Consider the following 21463-nt stretch of genomic DNA (forward strand, 5'->3'; position numbering starts at 1 on the left):
TCTCAAAAAAAAAAAAAAAAAAAGGGGGGGGAGTTAAAGCACAGCAGGGATACAGATAGTGCTGTAATCATCATTCATTTAAAGAAAGTTTAGCTGGGTGCAATGGCTCACACCTATAATCCTAGCACTTTGGGAGGCCAAGGCAAGCAGATTACCTAAGATCAGGAGTTCGAGACCAGCCTGGCCAACATGGCAAAACCCTGTCTCCACTAAAACTACAAAAATTAGCCAGGTGTGGTGGCAGGCACCTTTAATCCCAGCTACTGGGGAGGCTGAGGCAGGAGAATCAATTGAACCCAGGAGGCGGAGGTTGCAGTGAGCCGAGATCATGCCACTGTACTCCAAAAATAAACTTGTTTTGTTTTAGTTTTGAGATGAAGTCTCTCTCTGTCACCCACGCTGGAGTGCAGTGGCACAATCACGGCTCACTGCAACCTCTGCCTCCTGGGTTCAAGTGATTCTACTGCCGCAGCCTCCCAAGTAGCTAGGATTACAGGTGTGCACCACCACGCCTGGCTAATTTTTGTATTTTTAGTGGAGACGGAGTTTCACCATGTTGTCCAGGCTGATCTCAAACTCCTGACCTTAGGTGATCCACCCACCTCAGATTCCCAAAGTGCTGAGACATACGTGTGAGCCACCGCACCCAGCCTAGAACCAGCATCTATCTCACAATGTACACGTGAGGAGCTAGGAGATAAATAAAAATTAAACCTCACCATCCTTTCGGAAATTACAATCCAAAGGAAAAAACAGTCCGCACCAAATTACCACATGGTAGAAAATATTCTGGATTCTCCCTGACTCAGGAAGGGAGCTTGCAATAGGGAAAAACCTTCCAGGCTACCTCCCTACCTGCCTCTGTTCACTTGTATTCAGGAACACACCCCCAAATCCATGGGCTACAGGATAGAAGCCTCACTCTGTATAGTAAACACAAAGTCCTTTAGAAGCATCTGGATCTGGGCCGGGCGCAGTGGCTCACACCTGTAATCCCAGCACTTTGGGAGGTTGAGGTGATGACCTGAGTCCAAGAGTTGGAGACCAGCCTGAACAACATAGTGAAATCTCGTCAAAAATACAGAAATTAGCCAGGCGTGGTGGCGGGCACCTGTAGTCTCAGCTACACAGGAGTCTGAAGCAGGAGGATCACTTTACCACCCGAGGGGCAGAGGTTGCAGTGAGCCAAGATTGTGCCACTGCAAGTCCACTCTAGCCTGGGTGATAGAGTGGGACCTTGTTTCAACAACAACCAAAAAAAAAAAGCATCTGGGTCTGGCGCTCATCTAACTATTGTGGCCTTGTCCACCATCACTGTCTGCGCTGTACTTCATGCTGCAACAATAGTCACTGACTTGTGCTTCTGTAAACAAGCAAAGCTTTCTGCGTTTTTGCACGTTGTTCCTTCCTCTCAGAGCAGCCTCTGCCTGCTTCCTCACCTGACAAACTCCTTCCTACCCTTGAGAATCCTAACCATATGGAACAGGTCTGCCTGACCCATCCCTGTGTTCCCAACTTCCTCTCTGCGTTCCTCATTATAGCAGTTGCCTGTCCCAACTGCTGGCACTTCCAACCACCCACTGAGCCATCAGCTCCTCCAGGGAAATGCCGGCTCACCATCTCTTTAAGCCCTAGCATACAGTCTGGCACCCCAGCCTGGCTCACGGTATCTGCTGCAATAATTATTTGCCAGCTGAATGAAGGAATAAGTGCCAAATTGTTAACATATTTACATAATGATACCAAATTCAGGAAAAGGAAAGCATTAGTCCCAAACACAGAAAAAGTTACCTAGAAAACAGATTCGCCTGCATGACTGGTAAAGAATAATGCAACAGAAAAATCTGAGCAGTGAGAAAAGGGAAGAACCCCAGAGATCACCTTTGTAGAAACATTTGGTACACAGAACGCAGTGTTCATTTTCCACAGGCTAAAGAACAAGGGTGGCCTGAAGACCATTTCTCTAGGCAGAAGAAGAAGCCCCTAAGAAAGAAAATGGGAATCCACTGAGTCATTCAACATATAGTTATTGAATGCCTAACTGCTGGGCAGCCATTCACCAGAGAACAAAGTCCTGACACTAACTGTATGAAACAGACAATAAACAGTACATGCTATGAAGAAGAACCAAGGGTAAGGGGATAGGGTGCAAAGGAAAGCAGTGGCTATTTAATATAAGGCAGGTAAGGGAAGGCATTTCAGAGGAGCTGAGGCCTGAGGAAGGGAATTAATCATACAGATACCTGGAAAGAGAGCATTTTAGGTTGAGTTAACAAGGAAGGAGACGCTCAGAGTCTTCAAGGAACAGCAGAGAGACATGGCTGGAACTCAGTAAGCAAGGAGGAGAATGGTAAGAGATGAAGCTAGGGAGAAAAGGAGTTTGGCATTTACTCTGCATGAAATGGGAAGTGATCCTGGGGTTCCTTCCCTTCTTATGTATCTGGTTCTTGGTACTGAAACATCCATTTCCCTTTAAGGAGATAATGGCTGTCTCTAATACAACTCTTCTGGACCATCTGAAGCGGAGAAGTGAGCTGGTTCATATACTATAAGTCACATTCTGGCTCTTGTGTCAAAAAGAACAAAGCTAGAAGCAGGGAAGTTAACAAGGAGGCAATTTACACTAACCCAGGCAAGCTAAGACGGTGGCTTAAGACCGGGAGCAGTGGCTCATGTCTGTAATCCCAGGACTTTGGGAGACTGAGGCGGGCAGATTCGAGACCAGCCTGGCCAACATGACGAAACCCTGTCTCTACTAAAAATACAAAAATTAACCAGGCATGGTTACGCACACCTGTAATCTCAGCTACTAGGGAAGCTGAGGCAGGAGAATCACTTGAACCCAGGAGGCGGAGGTTCCTGCAGTGGGCCAAGATCATGCCACTGCACTCCAGCCTGGGTGACAGAGCAAGACTCCATTTCAAAAAACAAACAAACAAAAAATGGCTCTGACAAGAAATCGAGGCACAGAGATTGTTAAGACATGCAGCAAATTAGCCCTTGACCTAGTTTGCTAACTGTTATAGGAAATACACTCTGCCACTTTCTAGCGTCACTACTCCCTTAGTTACAGAAATTATTTCTACCTACAAATCACATATATAGTTTAAAGACCTAGGTAGTTTAGGTTTTGGACGTTTTTCAATCTTTGAAGTTAATATACGATAATTATAAAATTTTAAATATGTTAAATAATCTAAAAAGTTAACTTTAACTACACCACCCAGATCTTTGCCAATATGACAGACAAAAAACTCTGGTTAAGTTTCATTTATTTGATTCTTAGTGACAGTGATCATTTTTGAACACACAAAGCCGTTTTCTTTTCTTTTCTTTTTTTTTGGGGGGGTGCCATGACTCAGATGCCATTTTCATTTCTTTTTGGGGGGGAATGCCTACTTACATTCATTAGGTTTAAAAGGTATTCATATTAATAAATTTTCTGTTCCTTGAGTTCTTCCTAGTCCATATTTATCATTACTAAATTTAATCATGCTACAATTAAATACCCTAGTCCCTCTTCTTTTTCTTTTACCTTTATTTCTCTGAATCAAGAAGAAATAGAAGTTTAAATTGTTACTCCAGTAATGTTTCCTAGTCATAGGAAGATAGGTATACCTTACAACAAATACCACTATGATTTTTAGCTGAAGGTGATAAAGTAATCTCTTTTTTTTTTTTTGGAGACAGAGTCTTGCTCTGTCACCAGGCTGGGGCGCGATCTTGGCTCACCACAACCTCCACCTCCTGGGTTCAAGAAATTCTCCTGCCTCAGCCTCCCACGTAGCTTGGACTACAGGCGTATGCCACCATGCCTGGCTGATTTTTGTATTTTTAGTAGAGACAGGGTTTCGCCATGTTGGCCAGGCTGCTCTCGAACTCCTGACCTCGTGATCCGCCCACCTCAGTCTCCCAAAACTGGACCTGGCCAGTAATCATTTTTTTAAATGCTACTCTTCTTTTCACCGAGTCCCCAAAGTAAATGACAATACTCTCTGGCTTCTACAGAGCTGGTCTTCAATGTTTCTGAGATCACCTACAGGAAAAATGATATTTATAGCAAGTACCCTAAGCTAAAGACCTTCCCATTGAGTAAAGTTCAGCACTATTTCATATTACACACCCATGTTTGTTTCTGAAAATTTTTACATTATGATAAAGAATAAACATCTACTCTCCTTGTATGAGAATATGTCTTTATTTGGTAAAAAAAAGAAACAGAGGCTGATGCTTTCCAGCTAAAGGTAATGCTATATCTGACACTGCCTTCCCTGTATACACCTGTGTTTCTGACTTGTATTCTCTTATTTAAACAACTTCTGTGGGAAGAGTAAAAACTGACAGCTCTCATCATGTATTAGTTTTTTCAACAAAGCCTGCCACAGAACTGATGTGCACTGCTAACTGCCTCTGAAGAGAACACTTCAGTATCTACTTTAAAGCACAGCCCCACCACAGGAACCCAGGCACTCACAACCGACTATGCCTCTAGCTAGAAAGAGGAGGAACCAGGGCTCCACTTGAGGTGATAGAATCTAGCCTTTCAGTTCCAACATTCAGCGCACTGAATGTGGGCTCACAGGAGCCAAGCAAGCTTCTGCTCTGCACCACTGCCTTGGTTGGGCATTGGTAGGGGTTGACTTGTGTCCCCCCAAAAGACATGCTGAAACCTAACCCCCAACACCTGTGAACGTGGCCTTATTTGGAAATAAAGTCTTTGTAAATGTTATCAAATTAACACGAGGTCATATTTGATTAGGGTCAGCCCTGATCCACTATGACTGGGGTCCTTTTAGGAAGAGCGCCATGTGAAGATGGAGGCAGGGACTGGAGTGATGCAGCTGCAAGCCAAGGAATGCCCAGGACTCCCGGAAAACACAAGAAGCTACAAGAAAGGCACCGAAGAGATTCCTCTCTAAATCCTTCAGAGAGAACATGGTCCTGCCAACACCTTGATTTTGGCCTTTGGCCTCCAGAACTGTGAGAGAATAGACTTCTCTTGTTTTAAGCCATCCCAGTTTGTGGAAATTTGTTAGAGTAGCCCTAGGAAACTAATACAGGCATCAAGGGCCAGACTGGAGGGAAAGGAGAAGACGACCACATTCTCCAATCTTAGCTTTATCAATAGCAAACCTCATAATCCTCTGACTTTTCATCTAACTTCATCCTTCTCAAATGGTTCTAGGCTGGGGAGGAAAAGGGAAGTCGCAGGCCACCTCCACAACTCTCCATTAACCCAGCTACTTGGAAGGCTCAATCGCTTGAGCCCAGGAGGCGGAGGTTGCAGTGAGCCAAGATTATACCACTGCACTCCAGTCTGAGCAACAGAGTGAGACTCCATCTCAAAATAAAAAAAAGAAAGAATATAGTGAAGGCCAGCATGAAAGTTCATGCCTATAATCCAAGCATTTTGGGAAGCCATGGTGGGCAGACCACTTGAGGTCAGTAGTTCGAGAATAGCCTGGCCAACATGGTGAAACCCTGCGCCACTGCACTCCAGCCTGGGTAACAGAGCCAGACCTTGCCTCAAAAAAAAAAAAAAAAAAAAGAATGTAATGAGATAAATGGGGAAATCTGAATAAGGCCTATAGATTATAGCACTGTATCAAGATTAATTTCATGATTTTGATAACTGCACTGTGGTTATATAAGAGAATATCCTTGTTTTCGGGAAATACGTATTTATGGATAAAGGGGAATTGTGTTTACAAGTCACTTCTAAGGCCGGGCACAATGGCACATGCCTGTAATCCCAGCACTTTGGAAGGCCAAGGAGGGCAGATCACGAGGTCAGTAGTTCGAGACCAGCCTGACCAACATGGAGAAATCCCGTCTCTACTAAAAATACAAAATTAGCTGGGCTTGGTGACAGGTGCCTGTAATCCCAGCTACTCGGGAAGCCGAGGCAAGAGAATTGCTTGAACCCAGGAGGCAGAGCAGTGAGCCAAGATTGCGCCACTGCACTCCAGCCTGGCAACAGAGCGAGACTCCATCTCAAAAAAAAAAACAAACAAGTCACCTCCAAATGGTTCAGAAAACAATATGTGTATATACACACACACACAGAGTCTGCTCAAGAGAATGAGAGAGAAAACATGTTCACACACAAAAGCAAGAAAATGACATGTATGAAACAACTTTAACATTTGAGAAATCTGGATGAAAAGGATAAGGAACATCTTTATTCTATTTGGCAAATTTTCTGTAACTCTGAAATTATTTCAAAATGAGGGCATCATGTGAAAAGATATAGGAATTCTGGGTGGGGAAGGAGATACCCACAGTGGCCCAAGGCAGGGTACTGGGCCTGGCTGGGGAGAAAAGGACACCCAGGCAACTGCGACAGCAGCAATGGGAGGCTGACCACATCCACAGGATGACAATGGGAGCCAAGTTCCTCATGTCAGAAAAAAGCGTACAACTACAGAAAGGAAAGAAATGACCAGTAGAGCTGGATTGGAATTGGAGGTATTGGTGTAAATTCAGGGTATGTATGCAATGTGTGTATGTGTATACATGTAAACAGACAATTCCTCAGATCTACCCACCGAGAGGCCTTGGGAGCAGTAACACTCCAATAACAATGAGCTCTCAAATCTTGGTTTCTAAATATCATTCTCCAATAAAAGGAACTAGGGTTTATTGGATAAAAGATTGATTCCAGGGCTAAGTCATGTAAAGGACAAGGAAAGTCTGGAAGATCCTACTGTACCAGAAACTATAGAAATGCTCAAAACACAGTGGAAATATCTCTAAAGAACATACAGCAACTCAAAGGGGCTTCCATTATCTAAACCTGGGAAAAACTGGGCATTGAAATAAATAATAATACTAGGCTGGTCGCGGTAGCTCACACCTGTAATCCCAGCACTTTGGAAGGCCAAGGCAAGTGGATCACCTGAGTTTAGGAGTTTGAGACCAGCCTAACCAACATAGTGAAACCTCATCTCTACTAAAAATACAAAGCTTCAGGCCAGGTATGGTGACTTAGTCCTGTAATCCTAGCACTTTGGGAGGCTGAGGCGGGGAGGATCACAAGGTCAGGAGTTCAAGACCAGCCTCACCAACATAGTGAAACCCTGTCTCTACTAAAAATACAAAAAATTAGCCAGGCATGGTAGCATGTGCCTGTAATCCTAGCTACTTGGGAGGCTGAAGCAGGAGAATCACTTGAACCTGGGAGGCAGAGGTTGCGGTGAGCTGAGATCATACCACTGCACTCCAGCCTGGGTGACAAAGCAAGACTCTGTCTCAAATAATAATAATAATTAATAAATAAATAAGAGGAGGAAGAGCTCCTACAAACAAAAAAAAACTTTGAAAGCCTAAAGCGGGCAGATCACCTGAGGTTGAAAGTTCAAGACCACCCTGACTAACATGGAGATTCCCGTCCCTAATAAAACTACAAAAATTAGCCAGGTGTAGTAGTACGCACCTGTAATCCCAGCTACTCATGAGGCTGAGACAGGAGAATCGCTTGAACCCGGGAGGCGGAGGTTGCAATGAGCTGAGATTGTGCCACTGCACTCCAGCCTGGTAGACAGGGCAAGACTCTGTCTCAAAAAAAAAAAAATTGTGATTGTGTTCACTTAAGAGAAAGCTAGTTAAAGACACATGAATATACCTTAAAACCAGACATAAGGGCCGGGCGCGGTGGCTCACGCCTGTAATCCCAGCACTTTGGGAGGCTGAGGCGGGTGGATCACAAAGTCAAGAGATCGAGACCATCCTGGTCAGCATGGTGAAACCCCGTCTCTACTAAAAATACAAAAAATTAGCTGGGCACGGTAGCGCGTGCCTGTAATCCCAGCTACTCAGGAGGCTGAGGCAGGAGAACTGCCTGAACCCAGGAGGCGGAGGTTGTGGTGAGCCGAGATCGCACCATTGCACTCCAGCCTGGGTAACAAGAGCAAAACTCTGTCTCAAAAAAAAAAAAAAAACCAGACATAACTAATTTTTTTTTTCTCCTCAGGAACAGAAATAAATAACTGGATTTTAATCCCTCCCACTTGCCTCCTCCATTTAGTAGCTGTGTGACCTCAGGAAAGCTACTTAAACAAGGCCTCTGCTTCCCCATCAGTAAAATGGGGTAACATTACCTACCCAACTGCATTGTGATGGGGATCCAATAATCCACTAACTACAAGAATTTAGCCAGGCGCAGGGGCTCACACCTGTAATCCCAGCACTTTGGGAGGCTGAGGCAGATGGATCACAAGGTCAGGAGTTCGAGACCAGCCTGACTAACAGGGTTTTGGCGAAACCTTGTCTCTACTAAAAATACAAAAATTAGCTGAGCGTGGTGACACACATCTGTTATCCCAGCTACTCAGGAGGCTGAGGTAGTAGAATCGCTTGAACCCAGAATGTGAAGGTTGCAGTGAGTCAAGATAACACCTCTGCACTCCAGCCTGGGTGACAGAGCAAGACTCTATCTCAAAAAAGAAAAGAAAAGAAAAAAGAATTTAGCATATTGCCAGGCTACAGTAACGTCCGTGTGCTGGCTTTGAAAGAAAGAAAAAAAACATTCATATTAAATCTCCTCAATGAGCTTCTTCCTCACTACCTACAGATGCTCAAATTTCTCCCACATAACTTTCAAAAGCTTCCTGTATATCATGTCCCCTCCTAGACTCACCCAAGCTACAGCCTTTTCTCCCCAACCCCTCACAGACAAAACCCAACAGAGAATGGCCTCCACTGACTTTGTCCAGGCCACCTCCTAACTCAAATCTTCATTCCCACTGCAATCTGGTGTCTGCCTCCACCAGTGGATTGAAATCACTCTGGAAAAAGTTGCCAGTGACTTTTTAATTGCTACATCCAATATGTTGTTTGTATTCCTCTTAGCAATCCCTCTGCAGCCTTTAAAACCATAAAAGCCTCTGCAGGCATAGCTTTTGTGGTTGGTGGGAAACTAGTGCCTCCTCACTCTCTGATGGTCACTGTGCTCTCTGGAACTCCTTTCCATGCCCCCACTCCGCAGCTCACCCCTCCACTATTGGTATGCTGCAAGGCTCTTTCTGCAGTTGTCTTCCCTTTCCACACAACACAGACACTATGGAAGATTTCATCAATGCTGGCCTCAACTGTCCTTATCGATACCTCGGAAAAATGCTACACGGGCCTCTCTCCCATGAATCCCAGTCCATTTTGTATATAGTATATTATATATATGCCTACATATAATATATATTACATTCTATATTAATACATATTATATATTAATATAATATATAATCATACATAATACATGGCTATATATCATATATGATTAAGTATTTTATATTTATATATATGTATAGATATATAAATGGCTGCTAGGCACAGCCATTTGAAGCTGAATATAAAGCTGTATAGAGACAACAATGAATCTGAAACTCAACAAGGATAAAAAGGAATCTGTCTCCAAAATCTGCTTCTCCATCCCACCGTCTTGATCCTTAGTCATTCAGTCCATCCACAGTTTAGCTTGCCTCTTTGTGGCCAGCACCGACCAGAGCTAATCCCCAAAGAGCTTACAAGTGCAGGAAATAACAAGTACACAGGTGGTTATTATACCACAGGTCAGGTGCTGCAATAAAGGGAAGCACAGAGCACCACAAAAGCCTTTAGAACAAGAACAGTGGGAGCTACACTTCACCAGGGTAAAGATGGGGAAAGAAGTGAAAAGTGAAAGCATCTCCTACACACCAAACCCACCCTCTACTGCAAGGCCAACATGAGAATCCCAGGAGCCTTCCAGAGCCTACCTTCTTTTACTCTCCACTCCTAAGTAGTGACCTTTCTAGTCAATTCAATATCCCAAGCATCTTTCATATACATTCTCTAGTCTCCATAACAACTATTACTATCCTAAATGACTTCTGACCTCCTTTTCTTGAACTACCCCAATCGCCTTTGCTGATTTTTCCCCGCTTTAGCTCACCACCCTCAATTCTCTTCTATACAGCTACAAAAACATAAAGCAAAAACATAAAGCAAACATAAAACAAAATTGATCATGTTATCCCTCTTTTAAACCCTTCAATAGCTCAATATCATTCCAGTATGAAGCCATGAATCTAGCTCTTGCCTCTTCACCCACCCTTTTGCCCACTTGAAACCTTTGCTTCACTATAAACTACTCAATGTTCTCAAGGAAGCCATGCCATTTCCCTGCTTTGCTGTGCTGTATATAGACATATGTGTCACATGTACGCTGTTACTAAATACCTTCTGTGAGCAAGACATCTGTTAAGTGCATTAATGTTCATTCTCTTAATTAAATCTTGTAAGAACTCCATTGAGATAAAGTGACCATGAATATCCCTATTTCACTAATGACGGAGAATAAAATGCTTGCTCAAGGTCCCAAGTTAGTAGGAGCAAAAGATGGGAAGTGAGCTTAATCTGAGATTCTAACACCCATACTCATAACTGCTTTGCTATGCTTATCCTATCCTCAGTTGTGCCTATCTGGCAAAACTCATCTTTCAGATTTTATCTTACATGTTAACTCCCTTATGAAGCCTTTTCAGGCAACACTCCCCACCAACTGACGACATCATTTGTAAATGCTCTCCTCGCCCACACTGCATACATGTAATCAATCTTCATTATTCAAAGATTCCCTATCTTTACACATTTACCTCCTCACATTTATTTATTTATTTATTTATGAGATGGAGTCTTGCTCTGTCACCCAGGCTGGAGTGCAGTGGCACGATCTCAGCTCACTGCAACCTCCACCTCCCAGGTTCAAGCGATTCTCCTGTCTCAGCCTCCCAAGTAGCTGGGATTACAGGCACATGATGCCATGCCTAGCTAATTTTTTGTATTTTAGTAGAGATGGGGTTTCACCGTGTTGCCCAAGTCGGTCTCAAACTCGTGAGCTCAGGCAATCCACCTGCCTCAGCCTCCCAAAGTGCTAGGATTACAGGCATGAGCCACTGCACCCGGCTAAAATTTATTTATAACCCCAAAATCAGTATTTGTGTCATTTGTATGGTCATTCACAGACATGCACAGAGCAATGATAAATTTGAAATGCCTAATGCACATATTCCCAGCTGAGGCCAAACAAGGCTTTCTTGTTTCAGCTCTCATAATACAAACAAGTGTCCATTCTATAGTCGATTTAGTGCCATGATTTTTGCATTTTTGCACTGTCTGTTGGTGATTTAACTGCTTAAAATGGCCCCCAAGCATAATGCTGAAGTGTTGTCTTGTGTTTCTAAGTACAAGAATACTATGGCTTATAGCTATATGGCTTAAGACAAAAATACATGTTACATAAGGCTGGTTCAGTCATCAGTTACAGTGCTGTTAGCCATGAGTTCAATGTTAATAAATCAACAATTATATACTAAATATGGTGTCTTTAAACAGAAACACACAAAAAAACAAGATTAAGTATTGATGTATTAAGTTGATGAAATGTTCTGTAAACCTGTACTTCCACTAGGAGCAACATTTCAGTATTCACTAGTTCAGTGTTCATGACTTTCTAGAATGTAACTACTGCAAATAATGAAAATCAACTATACCTTGGCCCCCGTAATAAGACCATTCAGAAAAAGCCCCTGACCCAAAGAAGCTTCCCAATCTACAGGGGTGAATTCAGGCAGCCACTCCTACAGACTACAATTGAATAAGCTGGCGCAATCACTCCCCAAGGACTCAGAACTAAAGGGTAGAGACAATGTCATGAGAGACTACAGCAGCCAGTGCCTGATATACATATAAACAGAGAATGAGAAAAGAAAGAGATCAGCGAGAAAAGTAGAGTCAAGAGAATGCAAGGCCCCAAGAAAGATGAAAGAATCAAAGAGACAAGACTGAATCATCATAGCTATGATGCAAATCATGTGATCCATGCCTGAAGAATCTGCGCATTCACCACATGTTCTCACTCATAGGTGGGTGCTGAACAATGAAAACACATGGACACAGGAAAGGGAGCATCACACACTGGGGTCTGTTGGGGGGAAATAGGGGAGGGACAGCGGGGGATGGGGAGATGGGTAGAGAGAGCATGGGGGGAAATGTCAGATATAGGTGATGGGGAGGAAGGCAGCAAATCACACTGCCATGTGTGTACCTATGCAACAATCTTGCATGTCCTTCACATGTACCCCAAAACCTAAAATGCAATTTTAAAATAAATAAAATAAATAAAAAATTAAAATTAAAAAAAGGGACTGCAGTCTAGAAAGCTGAAACCTACATTACAAGAGACATTCCAAAAATGATTAAAGCCTTTTCTCTTTTTTTCTTTTCTTTTTTTTTTTTTTTTTTTTTTTGTGAGAGTTTCACTCTTGTTGCCAAGAGACAGAATTTCACTCTTGTTGCCCAGGCTGGAGTGCAATAGCGTGATCTTGGCTCACTGCAACCTCCACCTCCCGGGTTCAAGCGATTCTCCTGCCTCCACCTCCCAAGTAGCTGGGATTACAGACAGACACCACCACATCTGGCTAATTTTTGCATTTTTTGTAGAAATAAGGTTTTGCCATATTGCCTAGCCTTGTCTTGGACTCTTGAGCTCAAAGTGATCTGCCTGCCTTGGTCTCCCAAAGTGCTGGGAATACAGGTGTGAGCCACGGCACCTGGTCAGTTTCTGTTTTGTTTTTATTGTTATTTTGTTTGTTTGTTTGTTTGTTTAATAAAACAGTAGTATGAGAATTAGGATACTGGAGAAGCAATACGAGCTAAACTCCCTGTAGATTTATACAAATTTCCATCTCTTAACTTTTTACTGTTATAATTCCCACACCTCATTTGAGATTAAAAATAAATTGCCAGGTGCGGTGGCTCACGACTGTAATCCCAGCACTTTGGGAGGCAGAGGCGGGTGGATCATAAGGTCAAGAGATGGAGAGCATCCTGGCCAACATGGTGAAACCCCATCTCTACTAAAAATATAAAAATTAGCTAGGCATGGTGGCACACACCTGTAGTCCCAGCTACTGGGGAAGCTGAGGCAGGAGAATCACTTGAACCTGGGAGGTGGAGGTGGCAGTAAGCCCAGATCACACCACTGCACTCCAGCCTGGCAACAGAGGGAGACTCTGTCTCAAAAATTAAAGAAAAAATAATCTCATCTTTAATGGTGCTTTCCAAAGATTCAACTTAAATTTGATATTCACAGCTCATCTATTTTCATATTTTTATATTAATATTAATATAATTTTTAATTATCTCATAATTGCACAGCTGGCATAAACTGGACTGGAAATACTGTTGACTTGCTGAGTATTCAACTGGTACTTGGATATATTAATAACAGGCATAGCCTACTTAGCCTGTATGTGAGCATCTGTGGTGTTCTTTTTTTTGAGATGGAGTCTCACTGTCACCCAGGCAGGAGTGCAGTGATATGATCTCAGCTCACTGCAACGTCCGCCTCCAGGGTTCGAGCAATTCTCCTGCCTCAGCCTCCAGAGTAGCTGGGACTACAGGTGCATGCCACCACGCCCAGCTAATTTTTTATATTTTTAGTAGTGTTAGCCAGGATGGTCTCGATCTCCTGACCTCGTGATCTGCCCGCTTTGGCCTTCCAAAGTGCTGAGATTATAGGCGTGAGCAACCGTGCCAGGCCAGTGATGTTCTTTAGAGAGAATGTATGGTATCCCTTAACTAGTTAAGATAAGGGATCTATCTATCTACAGTAGGCCAGTAAGATTAAATAGCTGTAGGTGGCCGGCTCATTTGGTTAAATGGCTCAATTAGTAATTAAATTCAGAGCTACAGAATGAATTTTGAGCCATTCAAGTTAATTTCATAAAGACTAAACTAAGAAACAAATTATCAGAAAGGATTATTATCAAAAGGCAAATAGGTTTGAATAAACCTCCATGATTCACATCTGGTATTTGTACAGGTTTCCCACTTGCCATTGTCATCAGTTTATATCTGATAATTGTATCAGTCATGATTCAATTACCCGTAGTAGACACTGCGCTGGTTAACTTAAACAGAAAGGTATTTGATATTGACTAGTGTTAGAGCACTGTTGAAGGTTGCAAGAGCCGGCTTTCATCTGGATCCCCAGGCGTGTCTCCCAGAACATTGTTGAAGCAAGAGCTGTCAAGGGAGCTGTCATTGCTACCACAAATAGAAAACTGAAGAATCAGGGTCCAGGTTCATAGAACCTTCGCTGAGATGTGGGGAGCAGGAAGTTGCTGTTCCAACTGTTTCATGAACACACCATATTAGTTATGATTTGGGGGTCAGGAATTGTGCCACAACTATTTTTTCAGAGCCAAGCTACTTCTGCTAGATCTGCTCCAATACGAAGAATGCCTTACAGGTTTCCACTCTCTCTTCATTCTACTCAGTTCTGAATTCAAGTCTTTCCATACTGAAAGACTTTAATCGGACGTGTGAAGTGGCTCACGCCTATAATCCTAAGACTTTGGGAGGCCGAGGCAGGTGGATCACCTGAGGTCAGGAAATCAAGACCAGCTTGGCCAACATGGTGAAATCTCGTCTCTACCAAAAATAAAAAATATTAGCCAGGCCACTGCACTCCAGTCTGGGCGAATGTGAGACTCTTTCTCATTAAACGCACACATACATACACACACACACACACACACACACACAACCTCCCCCTCAAACTTCCACCTAGATAGATGAATCTCATAAATGTAACATTGTGAGATGGAGTCTTGCTCTGTTACACAGACAGGAGTACAATGGTGCAATCACAGCTCACTGCAACCTCCGCCTCGGGTTCAAGCAACTGTCTTGTCTCAGCCTCCCAAGTAGCTGGTAGTACAAGCGTGAGCCACCACGATGGACTCTAATTTTTGTATTATTAGTAGAAACCGGGTTTCACCATGTTGGCAAGGCTGATGTTGACCTGACCTCAGGTGATCCACCCTCCTCAGCCTCCCAAAGTGCTGGGATTATAGGCATGAACCACCGCCCCGGACTTAGAAAAATTATTTGATAAATCTTTGTATTTAGGTACAGGAAGCAGAGAGTTGTCACTTGAGTGAATGAATTATTTAGTTACAAAGGACTAAAAACCAGGATGGATGGAGTGGCTCATGCCCATAATCCCAGGACTTTAGAAGGCCCAGGTGGGAGGATGGCTTGAGGCCAGAAGTTCAAGACCAGCCTGGGTCACAGACCCTGTCTCTGTAAATATTTTTAAAAATTAAAAGGCTGGAGACTGGGGGCGGTGGCTCACGCCTGTAATCCCAACACTTTGGGAGGCCAGGGCGAGTGGATCACAAGGTCAAGAGATCGAGACCATCCTGGTCAGCATGGTGAAACTCCGTCTCTACTAAAAATACAAAAAATTAGCTGGGCACAGTGGCGCATGCCTGTAATCCCAGCTACTCAGGAGGCTGAGGCAGGAGAATTGCCTGAACCCAGGAGGCGGAGATTGCGGTGAGCCGAGATCGCGCCATTGCACTCCAGCCTGGGTAACAAGAGCGAAACTCCGTCTCAAAAAAAAAAGAAAAAAAAAAAATTAAAAGGCTGGGTGTAGCCAGGCACAGTGGCTCACACCTGTAATCCTAGCACTATGGGAGGCTGAGGTGGGTGGATCACCTGAAGTCAGGAGTTCAAGACCAGCCTGGCCATCATGGTGAAACCCCATCTTTAAAAAAAAAAAAAAAGAAAAGAACAAAAAAGGCTGGGTACAGTGGCTCATGTCTGTAATCCCAGCACTTTGGGAGGCCAAGGTGGGTGGATTGCCTGAGATCAGAAATTCAAGACCACGCTGGCCAACATGGTGAAACCCCCTCTCTACTAAACAAATAAAAACTAGCTGGGCATGGTGGCAGATGCCTGTAATCACAGCTACTACGGAGGCTGAAGCAGGAGAACTGCTTGAACCTAGGAAGTAGACGTTATAGTGAGCCGAGATCTCGCCACTGCACTCCACACTGGGTGACAGAGCAAGACCTGGTCTCAAAAAAACAAAAACAAAAATTAGCCAGGTATGGTGGCAAGCCTGTACCCAGCAGGAGTCTGAGGTAGGAAGATTCCCTGAGCCCAAGAGTTCAAGGCTGCAGTGAGCTATGATTGTGCCACTGCACTCCAGTCTGGAAAAAAGAGTGAGATCCTATCTTTATGGGGGAAAAAAAAGAAAGGCCCAAAAATTTGTATGTTTTGAAGAAAAATGATGAGACTAGTTATCTTGACTGTCAAACCGAAAATTTTCAAGTTAAAATGGTTTGCAACTGGAAACCATTTTAGTTTTCAATTACAAACCATTTTAAATCTAGAGGATGGCTTGTTAAGAATGTTACATTTGATTAGCCAAACATGGTGGAGGCAGGTGGAGGTTGCAGTGAACCAAGATCTCCCCACTGCACTCCAGCCTGGGCAACAGAGCAGGACTCAGTTTAAAAATTTAAAAAAGGCCAGGTACAGTGGCTCTCACCTACAATCCCAGAACTTTGAGAGGCCAAGGCAGGTGGATCATGAGGTCAGGAATTCAAGACCAGCCTGGCCAAGGTGGTGAAAACCTGTCTCTACTAAATATACAAAAAAAATAGACAGACATGGTAGCGGTCACCTGTAATCCCAGCTACTTGGGAGGCTGAGACAGAGAACTGCTTGAACCAGGAAGGCGGAGGTTGCAGTGAGCCAAGATCAAGTCACTGCATTCCAGCCTGGGTGACAGAGGAGACTCTAAAAAAATAATAATTTCAAGGACCTGGGGGCAATAAGGAGAAGAGAGATAACAACTTGTTTGTCACACACAGGTGAAGGGAACAATCTCAAAAATGTAAAACACAGGCACTGAATACTGAAAGAGCTACACCCACTGTAGAAAAGATAAAATGAAGCACATGACATTGTCATTCTAAAAAGGTCTCCCATCAGTCCCTGGAGATGTGCCCAGGCTGAAGCTGAAGGAAGAATGTTTGCATAACTAACAGTTGGGGCAGTTAACATTTAAGTACTTAACACGAATATCAAGAGGTTAGCAAACTACTCAAAATCAGCTTTGAAAAGGTAAAAATCTAGGAGTTACCGAGGTTGTGCTGAGAACTTAAGTAGCAGAAAGGTGTAGAGAGCTTTGGGTGCTTCAGGTTGGCTTCCACCCTGCTGTAGATCAAGACATCAAAAGTATATTAATTAAAAAAATTCTTCCCAGCTAGCTGCCTAAATTGACCAGAATCCAAAGGAAATCAACAACAGCAATAGAGACTAAACAACTGACAACAGATTTCTTCCTCTTTGTTAGAAAGTGAAAACCCTTAAGCAGAACAAATTCTATTGAACGGCTGGGAGAAAAAAAAAAAAGTGATAACCCATTGTTTCCTTACTTGGGGGCAGGGGATGAAAATACATTAGGGTGAGGAATCCTGGCAAAGCTGACAATACAATAAAAACTTCAGAGTCAAATTCAGATACAAACCTAAGTGCTGCAGGAATTCCTGGGGAAAAGACAAGACTACAAATGGGCACTGTAGGAGAAGACTTTAAAGCGTGGGTTTCAGATGGGCCATGAAGATAAATGGGACGTGAGCCAAAGAAAGATGTGCTGAGCTGGACATGGTGGCATGCACCTGTAAAGCCTATAGTTCCAGCTACCCAAAAGGCTGAGGTGGGAAACTCCCTTTAGCCCAGGAGCTCAAGGATTCAGTGATCTCACCACTACACTCTAGCACAGGAGACAGAGTGAGCCCTCTATCTCTAAAAAGAAGGGAAAAGTATGTTATACTACATGGGGTATAAAGAACACACAAAAATAATTTTTAATTGTTCATGTATCAAAAGCAACAATGGGCTGAGCGCGGTGGCTCACACCTGTAATACCTTTTGGGAGGCCGAAGTGGGAGGATCATGAGGTCAAGAGTTAGAGACCAGTCTGGGCAACATGGTGAAACCACATCTCCACTAAAAATACAAAAAAAAATTAGCTGGGCGTGGTGTCGGGCACCTGCAATCCCAGCTCAGCTACTCGGGAGGCTGAGGCAGGAGAATCGCTTGAACCCAGGAGGCAGAGGTTGCAGTGAGCCAAGATTGCCCACTGCACTCCAGCCGGGGCAACAAGAGCAACACTCTGTCTCAAAACAAAAAAAGCAACAATGGTTCTCAGCCAGGGGTGATTTTGTACGCTTGGGAACAATGGCAATGCCTAGAGACATTTTTGTCACAACATGAAGAGTACAAGTGGCATCTAATGGGTAGACGCCAGATATGCTGTTAAACATAGGAAAGTACCCACAACAAATAATTATGAAGCCCCAAAACATCACTAGTGCAACTGTTTAAAAAGCATTTGCTAGGGCCTAGAGAAATTCTAGTGAATGTTCAACAGTAGACCTGTACAATAATGTTCATTGCAGCATTTTTATAAGAGCTAAAAACTGAAAACTCAAAAGTAAATCTATAAGAGAATAAATAAATCACAAGATATTATTTACCCAATGAAATTACACAGCAGTGAAAATGAACAAATCATACCTACTCCCAGAAATATGAATGGATCACCAAGCACGGTGGCTCACATCTGTAATCCCAGCACTTTGGAAGGCCGGGGCAGGCTGATCACTTGAGGTCAGAAGTTCAAGACCAGACTGGCCAAAATGGTAAACGCTCATCTCTACTAAAATTACCTAAATTAGCCGGGCATAGTGGTGCATGCCTATAATCCCAGCTACTCTGGAGGCTGAGACAGGAGAATTGCTTGAGTCTGGGAGGCGGAGGTTGCAGTGAGCAGAGATTGTACCACTGCACTTGCACTCCAGCCTGGGCAACAGAGCAAGACAACATCTCAAAAAAAGAAAATAAATATGGATGAATCTCAGAAAGTCTTGAACTAACCAAATAAGTCCATTTTCACAAATCTAAACAATAAAATTTAATCTACTCTTTAAAGATAAATGCATAAAAAGCAAATACATTTTTTTTTAAAGCAAAGGCATATGGAGCACAAAAATCTGGACACGGGTGCCAAGGAGAGAATATGAATGAGATGGAGGAGAAACACACAGTGATATCTGAGTGAATTCACAGAACTCTACTATGTCTTTTGCAAGCCTCAAGTATTATATAAAACCTAATTTTAAGACAAAACAATCAATATAGGTAATATGTTTCTATAAATATCTGGAAAATTAAAATATACTTTAAATTAACCAAGAAAATGTTTTAATTCTATGTTAAAACTTTTTTTTTCTTTTGAGACAGTTTTATTCTGTCACCCAAGCTGGAGTACAGTGGCCAAGTCTCAGCTCACTGCAACCTCCGCTTCCCAAGTTCAAATGATTCCCCTGCCTTAGCCTCTCAAGTAGCTGGGAACACAGGTGTGTGCCACCACACCCAGCCAATTATTGTATTTTTAGTAGAGACGGGGTCTCACCATGTTGCCCAGGCTGGTCTGAAATGATCTGCCCATCGCTCAAGCGATCCCTCACAAAATGCTGGGATTACAGGCAAGAGCCACCACGCCTGGCCTAAAACTATTCTTTAAGAAGAAATTCTTCTATATGCCAAACAATTACTCTTGAGTTTTTAATCTTGACAATTCTATATGTTTGTATATTACCTAAAGCAAGACAAACCTGCAAGGTGAATGAAGACCCCAACAGAAGACTATAAACTGTTTTTTCATTCTGTTTTGATATATTACTTTAATTTTTGTTTTTTCTTTTTTGAGATGGAGTCTCACTCTGTCACCCAGGCTGGAGTGCAATGGTGAGATCTCAGCTCACTGCAACCTCCACCTCCTGCATTCGAGCAATTCTCCTGCCTCAGCCTCCCAAGTAGTTGGGACTACAGGCGTGAGCCACCACTCCTGGCTAATTTTTGTATTTGTAGTACAGATGGGGTTTCACCATGTTGGCCAGGATGGTCTCCATCTCTTGACCTCGTGATTCGCCCACCTCGGCCTCCCAAAGTGCTGGGATTACAGGAGTGAGCCACCCCGCCCAGCCCATATATTACTTTAATTTAAATGCCTAGGGTGTCTCATCGATAGGCTAAGAAGAAAAAAAAATGCCTAGGATGGCTGGGCATGGTGGCTCACAACTGTAATCCCAGCACTTTAGGAGGCTGAGGCAGGTGATTTCTTGAGGTCAAGAAATCAAAACCAGCCCGACAAATATGGTGAAACTCCATCTCTACTACAAGTACAAAAATTAGCCAGGTGTGGTGGCGTATGCCTGTAGTCCCATCTACTCAGGAGACTGAGACAGGAGAATTGCTTGAACTCAGGAGGTGGAGGTTGCAGTGAGCTGAGATCGTGCCACTGCACTCCAGCCTGGGCAACAGAGCAAGACTCCTCTCATAAATAAATAAATAAAATAAAATAAAGTAAAAGCCTAGGGTTTGGTTATGCATTTGTATCTAAGCCCTTAAAATACAAATAACTTGCCTAGGTCTCTTCACCCAATTTTACTCTATTACACAACCAGTAACACATCTAATACATATTTATACATACTTTTTTTTAGAAAGAGTCTCACTCTGTTGCCCAGGCTGGAGTGCAGTGGTGCCATTTTGGCTCACTGCAACCTCCTCCTCCAGGGTTCAAGCAATTCTCCTGCCTGAGCCACCCAAGAGTAGCTGGGACTAAAAGCATGCACTGCCACACCCAGCTAATGTTTGTATTTTTATGTAAAACAAGATTCCACCATGTTGAGCAAGGCTGGTCTCAAACTCCTAGTCTCAAGTGACCCGCCTGTCTGGGCCTCCCAAAGTGTTAGGATTCAGCATCAGCCTGGCCTATTAATACCTATACAGATTAAACTGACAGATTAAATGAACAATCAAGTGTAGCTCATTTGGTAAAATATCTTTAATTTTATATAATCATAAACTGTAACATCAACAATGACATTAGCATTAAACAAAGTAATTTGTCTAAAGTACCTGCTTCTGTTTCTTAAAAAATGGTAATTTGTGGTATCATCTGCACATTGTGTCCAGGCATAGCCTGTAATCCCAGCACGATGAGGTGGTGAGGCAGGAGGATCACTTAAGCTCAGGAGTTCAAGACCAGCCTGGGCAATATAGGGAGACCCTGTCTCTACAAAAAAATACAAAAATTAGCCAGGTGTGGTAGTCTGTACCTGTAGTCCCAGCTACTCAGGAGGCTGAGGCAGGAGGATAACTTGAGTCTGGGAGGTCGAAGCTGCAGTGAGCCATGATCTCACCACTGCATTCTAGCCTGGGTGACAAGAGTTAGACCTTGTCAAAAAGAAAAAAAAGAAAAAGCCAGGCACAGTGGATCGCATCTGTAATCCTAGCATTTTGGGAGGCCAAGGCAGGTGGATCACCTGAGATCAAGAGTTCGGGAACAGACTGGCCAACATGGTGAAACCCTTTCTCTTCTAAAAATACAAAACTTACCTGGGCATAGTGACAAGCACCTGTAATCCCAGCTACTCGGGAAGTTGAGGCAGGAGAATCGCTTGAACCCGAGGGCCGGAGGTTACAGTGAGCTAAGATCGCACCACTTCACTCCAGCCTGGGCGAAAGAGTGAAACTCCACGTCAAAAATAAATAA

General features: G+C 43.3%; 1 protein-coding gene across 4 annotated transcripts in view; it reads right to left on the bottom strand.

The window, feature by feature from the left end:
- KDM4C (lysine demethylase 4C) overlaps positions 1 to 21463 on the bottom strand; it is a 390541-nt gene that overhangs the window by 354329 nt on the left and 14749 nt on the right. Inside the window, exon 1 of one of the 4 annotated variants that reach the window (XM_064381825.1) lies at positions 21307 to 21385. The exons of the other annotated variants lie outside the window; for them this stretch is intronic. The gene's annotated coding sequence lies outside the window, so the exon portion shown is untranslated. Of the gene's footprint in view, positions 1 to 21306; positions 21386 to 21463 lie in introns of those variants that run through there. 4 annotated transcript variants of the gene reach the window in all.

This window comes from Aotus nancymaae, unplaced genomic scaffold, assembly GCF_030222135.1.
Source record: "Aotus nancymaae isolate 86718 unplaced genomic scaffold, 86718_ANA_hifiasm-v0.15.2.pri h1tg000003l, whole genome shotgun sequence".
In the NCBI taxonomy this organism is placed as follows: Eukaryota; Metazoa; Chordata; class Mammalia; order Primates; family Aotidae; genus Aotus; species Aotus nancymaae.